Below are 12,237 nucleotides of genomic sequence, written 5' to 3'. Positions count from 1 at the left end.
GTAAATGATCTGTTTAAAATTGTTCTACTCAGATGTTTAATTATCCGGTTCTATTTACTCTTGACTATATACAGAAATCTTGTTCTGATGTACAGGTGCGCACCTGTTTCTCTCTATAATTATCTAACTCTGCACATAAAATAATCGCCTTCTAATAAAGCGTCCACAAGCGTGTCGGGAAACGCGCACTATCGTACTAGTTCTGGTGTTTAGTGAGGAAACTCTACTAGGCCGGAACATGTATGGCAATCCTCTAAATCGTTGATCCGGGTTTAGTTTATTCAAGCTTAAGGGTTATGTTACCATCTGGAAAGAGTTTTGTTCCCAGTTATTTATCAGTTTATTCATAAAACGTCTTACGTATCTAAAGCAATGGCTTGGAGGAATGCTATAAATCTCTGGTAGCATTAAACGGTAAGTGAATATTCGGGGGTTCAGTGGGACCACTTGAGCCACTTGCGAATGGCCAACGCCCCACCTCCATTTTATTTCTCAATTAATTAATCTTTAGTTACGATCCTAATCCTGCCATCTTGGACTTTAGGACCTTAGAAGTTTTTACTTGTCATTTCCCACACAACGTGCAACCTTGCCAAGTGACTTCCTATCCCGAAAGTGGACTGCTTGACCAAGACAAGCAGGGGTGGTGGTGGGCCCATTCCTTCCCCCCCATCCTTCCCCCTTCCTTCCTTTAAAAATCAATTTACTCCATAATGCTTATTTAGTACAACCACTAGATCGTAGTTTCACAAATTTATGAAAGTTTTTGTGACGGGTAGGATTATGCTACCATCTCGCAAGAGATTTGTTCCCAGTAATTTATCAGTTTATTCTTAAAACGCATAATCATAATGTATCTGAAGTAACGGCTTAGAGGAATGTTATAATTCTCTAGTATCCTCAAACCGTAATTAAATATTCGGGGGTTCCAGGGCTTTGGAAAACAGATCAAATTACAGTTTATCTAAAGTATCTCCGGCCTTACTTCCGTTGAGGGTAATCAAAAATCGTAGGCCAGCTTGGGCAATAGCTTTAGCTTGAAGAAAGTAATTTATTTTAATCAACAGCTTTGACCACCTACGCAGGGTGTAAGGGTAGACATTTTTCGTTTTTTTTTCGATTTTCTGGAAAAATGAAATTACGTTTGGAGACAAGAACACTCTGAACACTGAAAAGCAACCTATACATTTATTGTTCAAGTTGGCTCTTCAGTCTTCGCCTCATTTCAGTAGCTACCAGTTAAAAAAAAACATTAAAAATGACTTGCTTATAATTTTGTAACAAATAATTTCTTAATACTAAATTCTTATACTGGACTTGTACCATTGTGCGTACAACTTGAACAAACCACATTCGAACTAAATGTACTGGACTTCGACTATTACATAAGTTGCCGAGGATGGAATTCAGCATACTTACACACATTACAGTTCATTTCAGACAATAGACTGTTGTTTCTCGGCTTCTTCACATAGTGAAAGCGGAAGATTGTGCTTGCAAAATAAATATACAGACAAGACAAAGACTCTGAGGATTTGTTAGACCGAGTTAATTAATTCATTACTGTAAAGGAAACCGAATTGACAAAAGTTTGAGTTTATCATACCAGGAATAAACGACGTTTCCCGCAGGGTATTTGAACGTACACCAAAGTCGCGTGTGTGTTTTGTTTTGAGGTAACCACAAAATGAAAGACTTTAAAGGGAAAGTTACGGGGGCGCTCTTTGTGTCTGCACAAAGTTCCAGATAATGCTCATGTGGTGCTTTAACAGTGTATTGTTCCCCCAAACCTGATTGCGGAACAACATACTTACAAGCAAGTTAAAAAAAAAGGTTGGATCGATCGAGATCGTACAAAATTCTGGAACTTCGCGCTTCGTGTATATTAAAAGCTTGCTAACAATCTGTTGCCTGTTTGCAAAGTGAACCGTAAATAATTAGTCGCCTACGCTTAACAGACACGGCGACGGCGACGTCGCCCGAAATTTAGGCGAAAACTTTGACTTGTTTTAGAAACGTTTTATCTAATCTAACAAACCCTTTACGAAACAAAATAGCGTATTGTTGAGTTAAAATTAAACCTCATGAATTCATTCTGCCTTTACAGTCGGTTTGATAAAGCCGCAGCATTGATTAATTCCAATGAGTTTTCGGGGGCACTCCGCTCCTGAAACGATATTTACCTTTTAAACTAAATGAATACCAAAGTTTATGTAAACTTACAACTTATTTCAACTTTTATCGGCGTCATTGAAATTTTAACTCGCTTTAATTATTAACCTCTACGCTGACGTCACTCCTCCCCAATTATAAAATGTAAGTGTATATGTAAATAAAGATTTTAATTAAACTCCGGCATTGAAAACGTGAATTTTTGTGTTTTCCTTATAAATATTTATGCTTGACAATATTATTAAATGAAATTTTTGCAACCCCTAAATCTAATTTACGGAATTCGTTTGCGTTAAATGTTTTATTTCCAAAGAAAATGGACAATGAGTACCTAAGCTGAAAATTTAATTTCATTCCGAGGTTAATTACAAAAAATTTCTCTGCTTTAATTCCGGAAAGTTATTTACGGAGACAATTAAGTTGATTTACCTCGTAACTTCTGCGGAATTTCTTTAATCTCGACGGCTGAACCATAAACCAGCTGTTGGTCACACGGGCGAAACAATATTAAATTAATGTCACTCGTAAACAAAAAAGAAACTTTTGAGAGATATATTATAATAAACATTATTAAGGAACTTCGCCAAGGAAAGAAGTTGTAACTTTTCTGGCGTGCGGAAATTGATTTTAAAATTGTTAACTCTTCAATCTGTAGATTGTTATGAATAATTACAAATTAATTTAAATATGTGTGATAATTAGAAGCTTGTCACTCTCTTAGCTCTTTAATTGAATTTATTTCTATTTTGTGGTATGTTCAATAGAAAATAATTTTTGTGTAGGTCTGACAATAGTGCCATTGGTTGTTTTCAATTTCACTACTCGAATGTGGTTATTCTTTCCAGGATAGGCTTCTAATACTAGATCTAATAGCTAATCCATTTTGCTCGTGTTAGATCCAATCAGTATTATATCTTCTTTTTTAATAGGGCGTGTTTCTTTAAATTTTCTCTTTAAATTTAGTTGACCAAGATATTCAGATCTAAATCTGTTCTTTAGATCAGTTTTTAATTTCAATCTATATACCTATCTCAAACGGCCATTAAGAAATGAAGAATCTACTTGATCAATATCTGAAAAGTTAGAATTTTGAATATCTTTTAAAACAATATCGAGCGACTATACAGGGTGATTGACTAAACGAATCATAGGTGATCTAAAGTTTTTTGTATCTTCTCTTTCTACGATTTTTGTTTTAAGAGATTGTAGAATTTGATCTTGTAAATTAGAAAAAGATACCTCTTGTATCACTCTGACAACACGCTTTTCTGCATTTTAAATCTCAGATACTTCTAAGTGCATGTTTGGATTTTACGATATTAGTGTTACCACTTGTAGGTTTTTTGCAATTCAATGTAAATCTTCTGATCCATACCCTAATCAGAAATCTTGTTGCAGTTTACGATGCATGTTTCTTTCTTTCTTCTGCAATGCAATGGTATACAGTCAGAAAGGACCATCCCACCATTTTGACTCCAGCAATTTTCTTTGCAGAGCAACCATTCGAAAGATTGCACTCTTTGGGGACAAAATTCCATCTGTCAATTTTGTTTCTTATACTCGGTTTCATACAAAAGTTTTCCATTGGTCTTCCCTTCGTAACCAAAACAACACAGTACTGGAAGCTGAACAGCAGAACACGGGAGGATTACGGAAATCCAAGTTTTCTAAATCAGTAGAAACTAGAAAGTAATATGGCTTCCATTGTAGCAGCCACTATCTCTCTAATCTAGGAAAGCTCATTTGCTTTAGGGGTGCAACTCTGGTTTTTGCTTGGATCAATTGAATATTGACTTCCGAATGGGCTTCTGATCTCAAAAATATCATAGCAGAATAAGCGTAAGCACTTGCATCCCAGAAAAAGTGAATGCTCCAAGTATTGTAAACATTATCAGTAAAATTGAGTAGCCATTTCGGAATTTTTTAAGGTTAATCAACAGGTTTAAATCTTTGACTCAGTTTAAAAACTCATTTTTTATATCTGTTGGTACTTCCATATCCCACAATAATTTAATAGATCATCTTTTTTTCAGTAAAACTTTTGCAAAAATAGAAGTTGTAGCAGAAACTTCAATCGGGTCAAAAATTTTATTGGAAAACGACAGAATCGTTCTTTTAGTTATGTTTTCCAAATTTAAATTCTTAAACCAGTCAAATGAAAGTTCTAGGATATCTTGATAACGGTCCCATTTTAACCCTAACACAGGCGATAGGAACTCTTTATTGGAGGGGTCTTTTTTTATTGAGAATGGTGTCTCCCAGCCTCGTAGGTCAAACTTTCCTCTATCCATGATAGCTTCTGACTGCGTAATGAATTCAGAACATTCTTCAATTGAATTAAAACCCGTGACACAATTGTCAACATAAAAGCTTTTTTATAATTCTTCAATTAAATCTGGTCAAAAACAAGATTTTTTACCAGAAATATCTTCTAATTTTTGAATAGATGGTGTTGGATAACAGCTCTACACTAACAGATACACATTGCTACCGTTGAAGAAAAGGTGCTGTTCTAATTTGGGTTTCCAAACTGTCTTACAACCCTCGCCAAAGGATATACGATACATAAATCACGAAATTAATGATCTCATTAAGCACAGAGTACTAGAACGTGTCGATCGCGTAATTACACGACGAATTTCGTGTGTAACGAGATTGCAGTGCCAGTAATTCACATATATATTCTAATCTCACATTCTTACCCTGCGAGATAATAATTACAAACGCGTACGCTTACATATTAGTAATTGTCACTTACCACAAGCATAATTTAGCTTCAGAGAACTGTTAAATGTAGTCGCCGAGATACACCTGAATTTAATATCAGAATTCAGAAAGTTCCAACAGTGACTAATGCCACAATTAATGCAACAGTAGTTTAGGATAAATCACTCCGGTAGAGCCGGGTAACATTCCGCATTTTGCCGCTACTTCTTGGATTAATTATTATTGTTTAGGTGTCTCCTAGATGTCGCTAATAATTTACGCGCGTTGAAAGTATTAGGCAATAAAGTGCCGTGCACGCGTAAAATAAGTTGGAACCTCTGGAGCAGGATAACAATGTCCCATCCCCCTGAGTGCTGTTTTTGCTGCTGTTAACAGCATAATGCGAAAGCGGCTTTGGTTTTCCCTTCAAAAATACACAACAACTTCCTTTATTGCAAAAAATTCCAGCAAATATAAATAAAAATTATGTTTTCAGGCGGGAAAGCTCACCGTCGTTAGTGTTTACCTTTTCCTTCTGTTTATACGTCCAGTTCTAAAATTACAAGTAATCCCATTTTGCGGAATTGCACGACGTCGGAGATGGTACAGGCCTTTGATAGATTGATCGACGAAATCTACCTCACCCTATTTCAATAGTTTTCCGTCGAAAACCATCAATTATTTTTCATCCTTAAAGGATTTTATGACATTAATGTGTTTGCCTGGGGCCGATCCATTAAGAGGTGAGCCTTTAATGCTTCGCGAGGTTTTTCGGTTCGTTTACAGGAATAACTTAAATCTGTTTTTTATTATGTTTCTACCCGAAGAGCTCTCGGCTTGCATTATATTAATCAGTATTCCAGGGTACGTATATGAGTGCCGCATTAATGACATTGATTGGACCGCAATTGTCCAATTATTCGATTTGAGATAATGAGATTGATATTTAAATTAGTCGAATCAATTTGTGATTTTCAATTAAATGATAATTATAGAATAATTTTGCATATATTTGATACAGTTTATTAGTAGAAGTGCAATATTAGCTTAATTTGAATAACATAACATTTACATGCCCGAACACAAGATATTTTATTAACGGTCCTCGAAATCGTATAATTTTGTATTGCTGTCTGTCTCTCTCTCCGTCTGTCTGCCCGTGTGCACGATAACTTTTTAGAAACGTCCGATCCAAAATGCGACAAATGTGGTGTTTGATGGTTCCCCGGAAGACTTGCGTCAAATGCGCTGAAGCAAACGACAGACTACTCCTGAGGTAATTTCTGTTAATAATTGTGGTGATCATGTCTCAGGCGATACATGGAAATTTGACCTGTTTTCCAAAGTCCTCGTAAAGTCCAAATTCAACTTGCCATCCCTACCACCAACCTCCGAAGCAGCCCGCGAACATAGCTTGAGAAATCTGGAGATGACTTCAAGGTATGGTCTTAGCCCCGTTTTTATTTCCAAGAAACCAGCTCCACAATCTCTTCTTTCCATAATTTTCTGCAAAAAATATGCGTCTAGTTTTATCTACTGCAGAATTTAATGCCCCAAAACAATTAATGGGATCATGTTTTTGAAATTGTGAGTCATTTACAAGATATTATCGTAAAACCGCAAATATACCCTTTTTGCGGGTACATTTTTACCCCCTACCAGCCTAGAATAATGATATTGGGCAACAAATGAAGCCATTAAAACTATAAAACCTTTTGTAGGATTTAAATCCGGTTCGTCTAATTTGATGGTTTTATTCTACTGGGCTATATTTTTTCTTCTTTCGTTGACGTAACACGTTAGTACCCTTATACAAGATAATTTTCCATACAAAAACTAATTTAGAACTAATTTAGATATCCTACATAAATCCAAATAAAGCAAATGAACGTGTATGTTTCTTATTAAGTCTTGAAGACAAAACCAAATTAGCAATGAAATTGTTTTCATCGCCTAATCTATCACAAAAAGATTGTATAAGAGCGGTAACAAGTTAAGTCATTGAAAAGAAAAAAAAAATCTCTAGCAAACGAGTCTAATACTTAGGTCTAATAAAAAGTGTACATTCAGAAAATTCAATTATTTTTCGTTACTGAATGTTGCATTATTATGGGGACTGGGGAAATTATAAAATAAAAGTGGCCAAGAGAAATTGTTGGAAATTATTTTCGAGTGTAAAATAACTACTACGGGGCGCAACAGTCAACATCAAATATAAAATTTTAATTTTCGCCGGATTTTATCTCATAAAGTAGTATCACTTTGTTTTATTTTTTCCTAGCTATCTTGTAAAATAAAATAGTGGGGAGAAATCAAATGTTTTTAATAACTATTGATTTCTCAAATCTGGCTTAACCAATTTTAGGAAACTTGGAGCTTTATTTGACCTACTAACAGCCTATTTGCTTTTATACCTGGTAATTTTGCGGTCGTCACTAAATCAGAAAATTAAAATTTTATACTTGGTCATGAGTCATGACTGTTGCGTCCCGTAGTGGTCATTTTACACACTCGAAAATAATTTTAATAAGCAAATTGGCCACTTTCATTACATACTTTTTTTAACCGAAAGCTCTGGTATCAGTTTTTGAGATATTGACAACGGCCCTTTTTATTTGGCCACCCTGTACATACTGTTACTTGGTAAAGATTCGTACGTTTACTAAACAAATCTACGACCACGAAAATGTGCTTATTCGTACCATTCTTCACCAAATTAGTCTTTTTTCTTCTGTTGATCTTTAATACTACTTTATTCAAATAAATTCTTTATCCTTCAATTACTTTCTCTTCTTCTTTCGATGCGTGGTTCTCTTTTCTATTTAAATATCATCGACATTATATCTTTGCTTCGATAAATATAATTTCAAAGGTAAATTCTTGGGGTAAATGTCACAGCTATACATCCCATCTAGTGTGTTAGTGGGTACAACAAATTCTACCCTAATATCGGGATAAAATAACTTAAAGTAAATAAAAGAAGCGTCCTTAAAGGTAAAAATGCATTTTGTTAAACACTTAAGCTTCATCCTTCTTTAATAGTAACTCTAGCGTGGTATATTCATCCTGTAATAATTTAATATGTCCAAAAATCGTATTTCTTCAAGGGAAAGTTCTTAATTTATATTATCCGGTCTGTATTAATGCCGAACCTCCTGTGGTTTATTATAAATCCTAATCGAACTGGTTTCTTATTAATCGCGTTAATGTTAATGTGCAACAGGGTTTTGCATTTAAGGGGTTTTCCCCCCCCCCCCTTTCTTTCACATTAAATAGATATTGTTTAGGTAGGACTTGAAATTTTAATAAAGTTTCTTGCCGACAGCTAGCTCCTGTAATAAATTTGCGGTTACCTAGTTACAAGAAAGTTTCTCCTTTCCTAGATTTCTCTGAAAAATAGCTTTAAACATTTAATTTTTTGTATAACTTTTTTGCAAAACACACCAAATGACCAAAAATCTGAAATATTGATGCAAAAATGTATATGAAGCATGGTAATAAATTACATTTCCCTTTACAAAATCGTTTTTCTAATGATAAAATTTCCATTAGCAAATTTCAACTGATTAGATTAAAATGGTGACCGTAGTCTTTATGAACTGACCTTAATTTAAATTCAAATCAAGTAAAAATAAAAGGCGCAGGATTTTATAAAAAAAATATTTTGGGAAAATGGTATAGAATTCTGGATGACCGAATTGTCATCCAAATTGCTAAAATTTTTGTCCGTGACTGAGTGATCTATTTTGAATCTTTGTTTTTGATGTAAAATATTGTTTCCAACTTTGTCCAAATGGTAGAACTTAAAAGTACGATCACTAGAAGTATAAAAACCACGAAAAAATCTTTGGTGTATGTCGCATTCACATCTATAGCACTATTCTACTTTTTGTTTGTTTTTATCGTGTCGATTTCCTTTTAAAGCCTTGGCGAAAATGTAACCTACAATATTCCGTAGATGAGTTGTTCAACATTAAGCAATCTATTTAAACAAGAGAGCTCGCTTATTATGCCGATCAAACCGTCGGACTACGAACGTGTTTCGACTAGACAATTCTCACCTCGCCGTAAACATCCGTTTTTAATTTCCTCCAATTCTCCTCGAAAAAGAAGCTCGACAAAATCCAATCAGCACCTCGATCCGCAATCACTGCATTAAGTCAACAATTTCCTATTTTTAATTAAAACGAAATCTGCATTAAACATGATTGTTAATTTAGGTTTAACCAAATCCAAAAACTTACCCGCTTAATTGGTAGCAATAAACATCCCTGTGCGGAGCGAAATTTTGCGGCGATTCGCAATATAATTAAGATTTCCGAGTTAATGAGGAGTTTAATTACTCAAAGTTACAGACGTAGCGAATTGCACTTTAAATTCGGTTGCAGTTCACTTAATTACCGTGCAACAAATCGGAGGGATCGGAAAACGTGCTCTTGCAGGGAGTTATTGCCGTACTAATTACTGGCCTGGAACGTCTACAAAACGCAATAATTATGTAATGCTAGTGTATATATTGCAACTGTACCTCCAGTAATTAGTTAGTATACACGGCAAGAATTTCATTTTGGTGGCCAACCTAGTAATTAATGAAGCTTTGATCAGCGGTGGCTTTTGAGGTTCTTTGGTCGCTTTTCTCATTCCGCATTGTATTATATGTTCTTGTAACGACGTCCGATTCGGGGACACTAAAGTTGGAGAGCCGCGCAAATGTTATCTGTGCGTTTGTAATCCTTTATTCTATAATATTTGCACTGTTTGTTTACAATTTGCGTACAACTACAGACTAACATTGATTTTACTAACAATTTTCAGAGTATTGGATTAATGCTGCATTATTATAGCAAAATGCACCACATCGGTGACATGGCATACAAAAACAAGGCAGTTTTTTTAAATCCTGTTTGCGTATATGTAAAATGTAAAACAATAGCAATTTTTAGCCACAATGCGCATCTGTTTTTTTCTTGTTTTTATTTGAATATTAGTTTAAATACCGTACGTGTATTTACCCTCTAGAGCGTGCATTAATTTGGTTCCCCAATTACAAAAACCGAAGCATTGTTTGTGTTATTTTCATGTTCCATTATCCTCAGATAACCGATCAAATCTAAATCAGATCTTGGGGTAGGAATTTTAGAAAAAAATTGCAAAATCGAAATGGGAAACTTACTGTGTGTTACAGTTGCTAAGAAGAAAATTAAAAATTGAAGACTTGTGTTGGCAACAGTAAGAACATTTGTGTATATAGTTCCCACGTGAATACTTTGCATTTGACTTAATTGTAAAAATGTTTACGTTGGTTCCATTTACTTCTACCACTTTATTACATATTCAGAACTTTTATAAACGGTTGATTAACGAAATAGTTTCAATTTCGGTCCTTTGACAAGTAAACAAACTTAGAATGTACAAATGAGAGTATTATTACTACTATTAATAGAAAGGGCACAATCAATTGAAGATATATGTTTATCTTATTGGAAAACAACTCCCTCATTTTAAGGCAAACTATAATAAAATATTGTGGTAACCTACCCCTACGGTTAGGGAACGCACCTTACATTTGTAAAAATTGTTGATTTTACTTAACGAAGCTAAAAGAGAAGAAGTAAATTCGCCCTCGAAAATTCGCCCCCGGAATATTCGCCCCCGGAATATTCGCCCCCAAGTAAAATCGTCTCTCACCTGTAAAAGGCTGATTCAACGGATCAACGTCAACCGTATGTTTACAATACATTTTACAACAAATTGCGTTTACAAAGAAGTCTAATTACTTATGGATGTATTGAAATGTTTTTGGCATCAATGTATAAACAAAGGATGATTCTTTCTTTAGACTTACATTTGAAAATTGGTCCAGATTTGATGTAAATTTGTGTTGAAAAACACCAACATTGATGAAGTTTGCTGAAGTATCAAATCATAATTAAAATAATCTAAAAAAATCTAACTCGAAACATCCCATTTCTTTAAAATATAAAAAAAAGTTTGCTTATATATTTATTAGTTAAGTAGCAATTAGTCTGCTACGGTACTCTTGTACTCGTTCCAAATTCAGCCCGTCGGATCAGCCTTAAATTTGAGAATTTTTGTAAAAAATGTGCAAATGCCATAAAAGTTTTAAAATGTCCAAAGTATCCACTTGAGATCAAAAAATGTTGAACGTTGACCATTTACCAAAAATTTAGACCTTAAAAAGACAATGAATTTAGTATATACTTTGTGTCCTACTATTATGTATAAAAATGACAATACAGACACGTTTTTATTACTGATGCCATAAGAGTTCCTTTTTTGCTGTTGTCAGTTTGATTTTCAGATTTTTGTATTACGAAAGGTGAAATATTGTGTTTGATTTACAATAAAATAAACTCTTCGTCTATTAGGATTGTAATATTTAAAATCTTAGAAAATCGTGCACAAAATTCTTTTTTTTAAGTAAATCTAACTACCTAATTAAAAAATAATACAAAACTTACCAGCACCACGTGAAACCGATCTTCTTCAATACTCAAAACTATTTTTTCACACGAGTTTATACCAAACTCAAAATCCGTGTTCAAGCCAAGTATTGATCCGAAAGTTAAAAAAAGGCCGTAGAATCGTTAACCAAAAATCAAAGTTCGTATTCGCGCCAAAATATAACAAGTAGGAACATAAAAAGTTTCAAAACAAATACACCACCAATGACCAAACGAGCCATCAAACGTTCTGTTAGGAAGAAATTAAGAAGCTAACAACTCAGTCAATCAAAAATGTCATTTAAATTAGATTATATATTACCTTCTTTTGTAATACAAGAGTTAAGGTGGATTTTCCATATGTCATGTCTGAAATAATAGAAGTCATTAAGTCATTGTGAATACAGGATTTATTTCCTTTGGATGTCAAATCCTTTGCAAATCACCCTTACTTTATTCAACCTTATCTTAATTACCTATTCATATTTTAGTTAACAGGTATTTGAGTGCTATTATTCTACCCCCTTTATGTAGGTATACACAGTTATTACAAAAAAAATTAAAATTAAACAAAATTCATTTTATGAACTGCTGGCCCTGTTACCTCCGAGGATTAATAAATCTTATGGGGCGAATCCTACGGGAGCGGAATCGCCGGGGGCGAATCTTCCAGGAGCGAATTTGTCGGGGGACGAACTTGCCGGGGGCGAATTTTCCGGGGCGAATCTTTCTGGGGCGAATCTTACGGAGGCGAATAGTCCGGGGGCGAATTTACTTGGGGGCGAGTTTTCTTGGGGGCGAATATTCCGGGGGCGAATTTTCGGGGCGAATCTTTTACCGGGGCGAATAGTCCGGGGGCGAATTTACTTGGGGGCGAGTTTTCTTGGGGGCGAAT

The 12,237-nt window shown here is 34.6% G+C and overlaps 1 protein-coding gene across 5 annotated transcripts in view; it reads left to right on the top strand.

Annotated features, from left to right (window-relative positions):
• LOC116177939 (autism susceptibility gene 2 protein homolog) overlaps positions 1-12,237 on the top strand; it is a 391,669-nt gene that overhangs the window by 175,148 nt on the left and 204,284 nt on the right. The gene's annotated exons all lie outside the window — the stretch shown is intronic.

Source organism: Photinus pyralis, unplaced genomic scaffold (assembly GCF_008802855.1).
Source record: "Photinus pyralis isolate 1611_PpyrPB1 unplaced genomic scaffold, Ppyr1.3 Ppyr1.4_LG8, whole genome shotgun sequence".
In the NCBI taxonomy this organism is placed as follows: domain Eukaryota; kingdom Metazoa; phylum Arthropoda; class Insecta; order Coleoptera; family Lampyridae; genus Photinus; species Photinus pyralis.
This window is presented reverse-complemented; position numbering and strand designations above follow the sequence as displayed.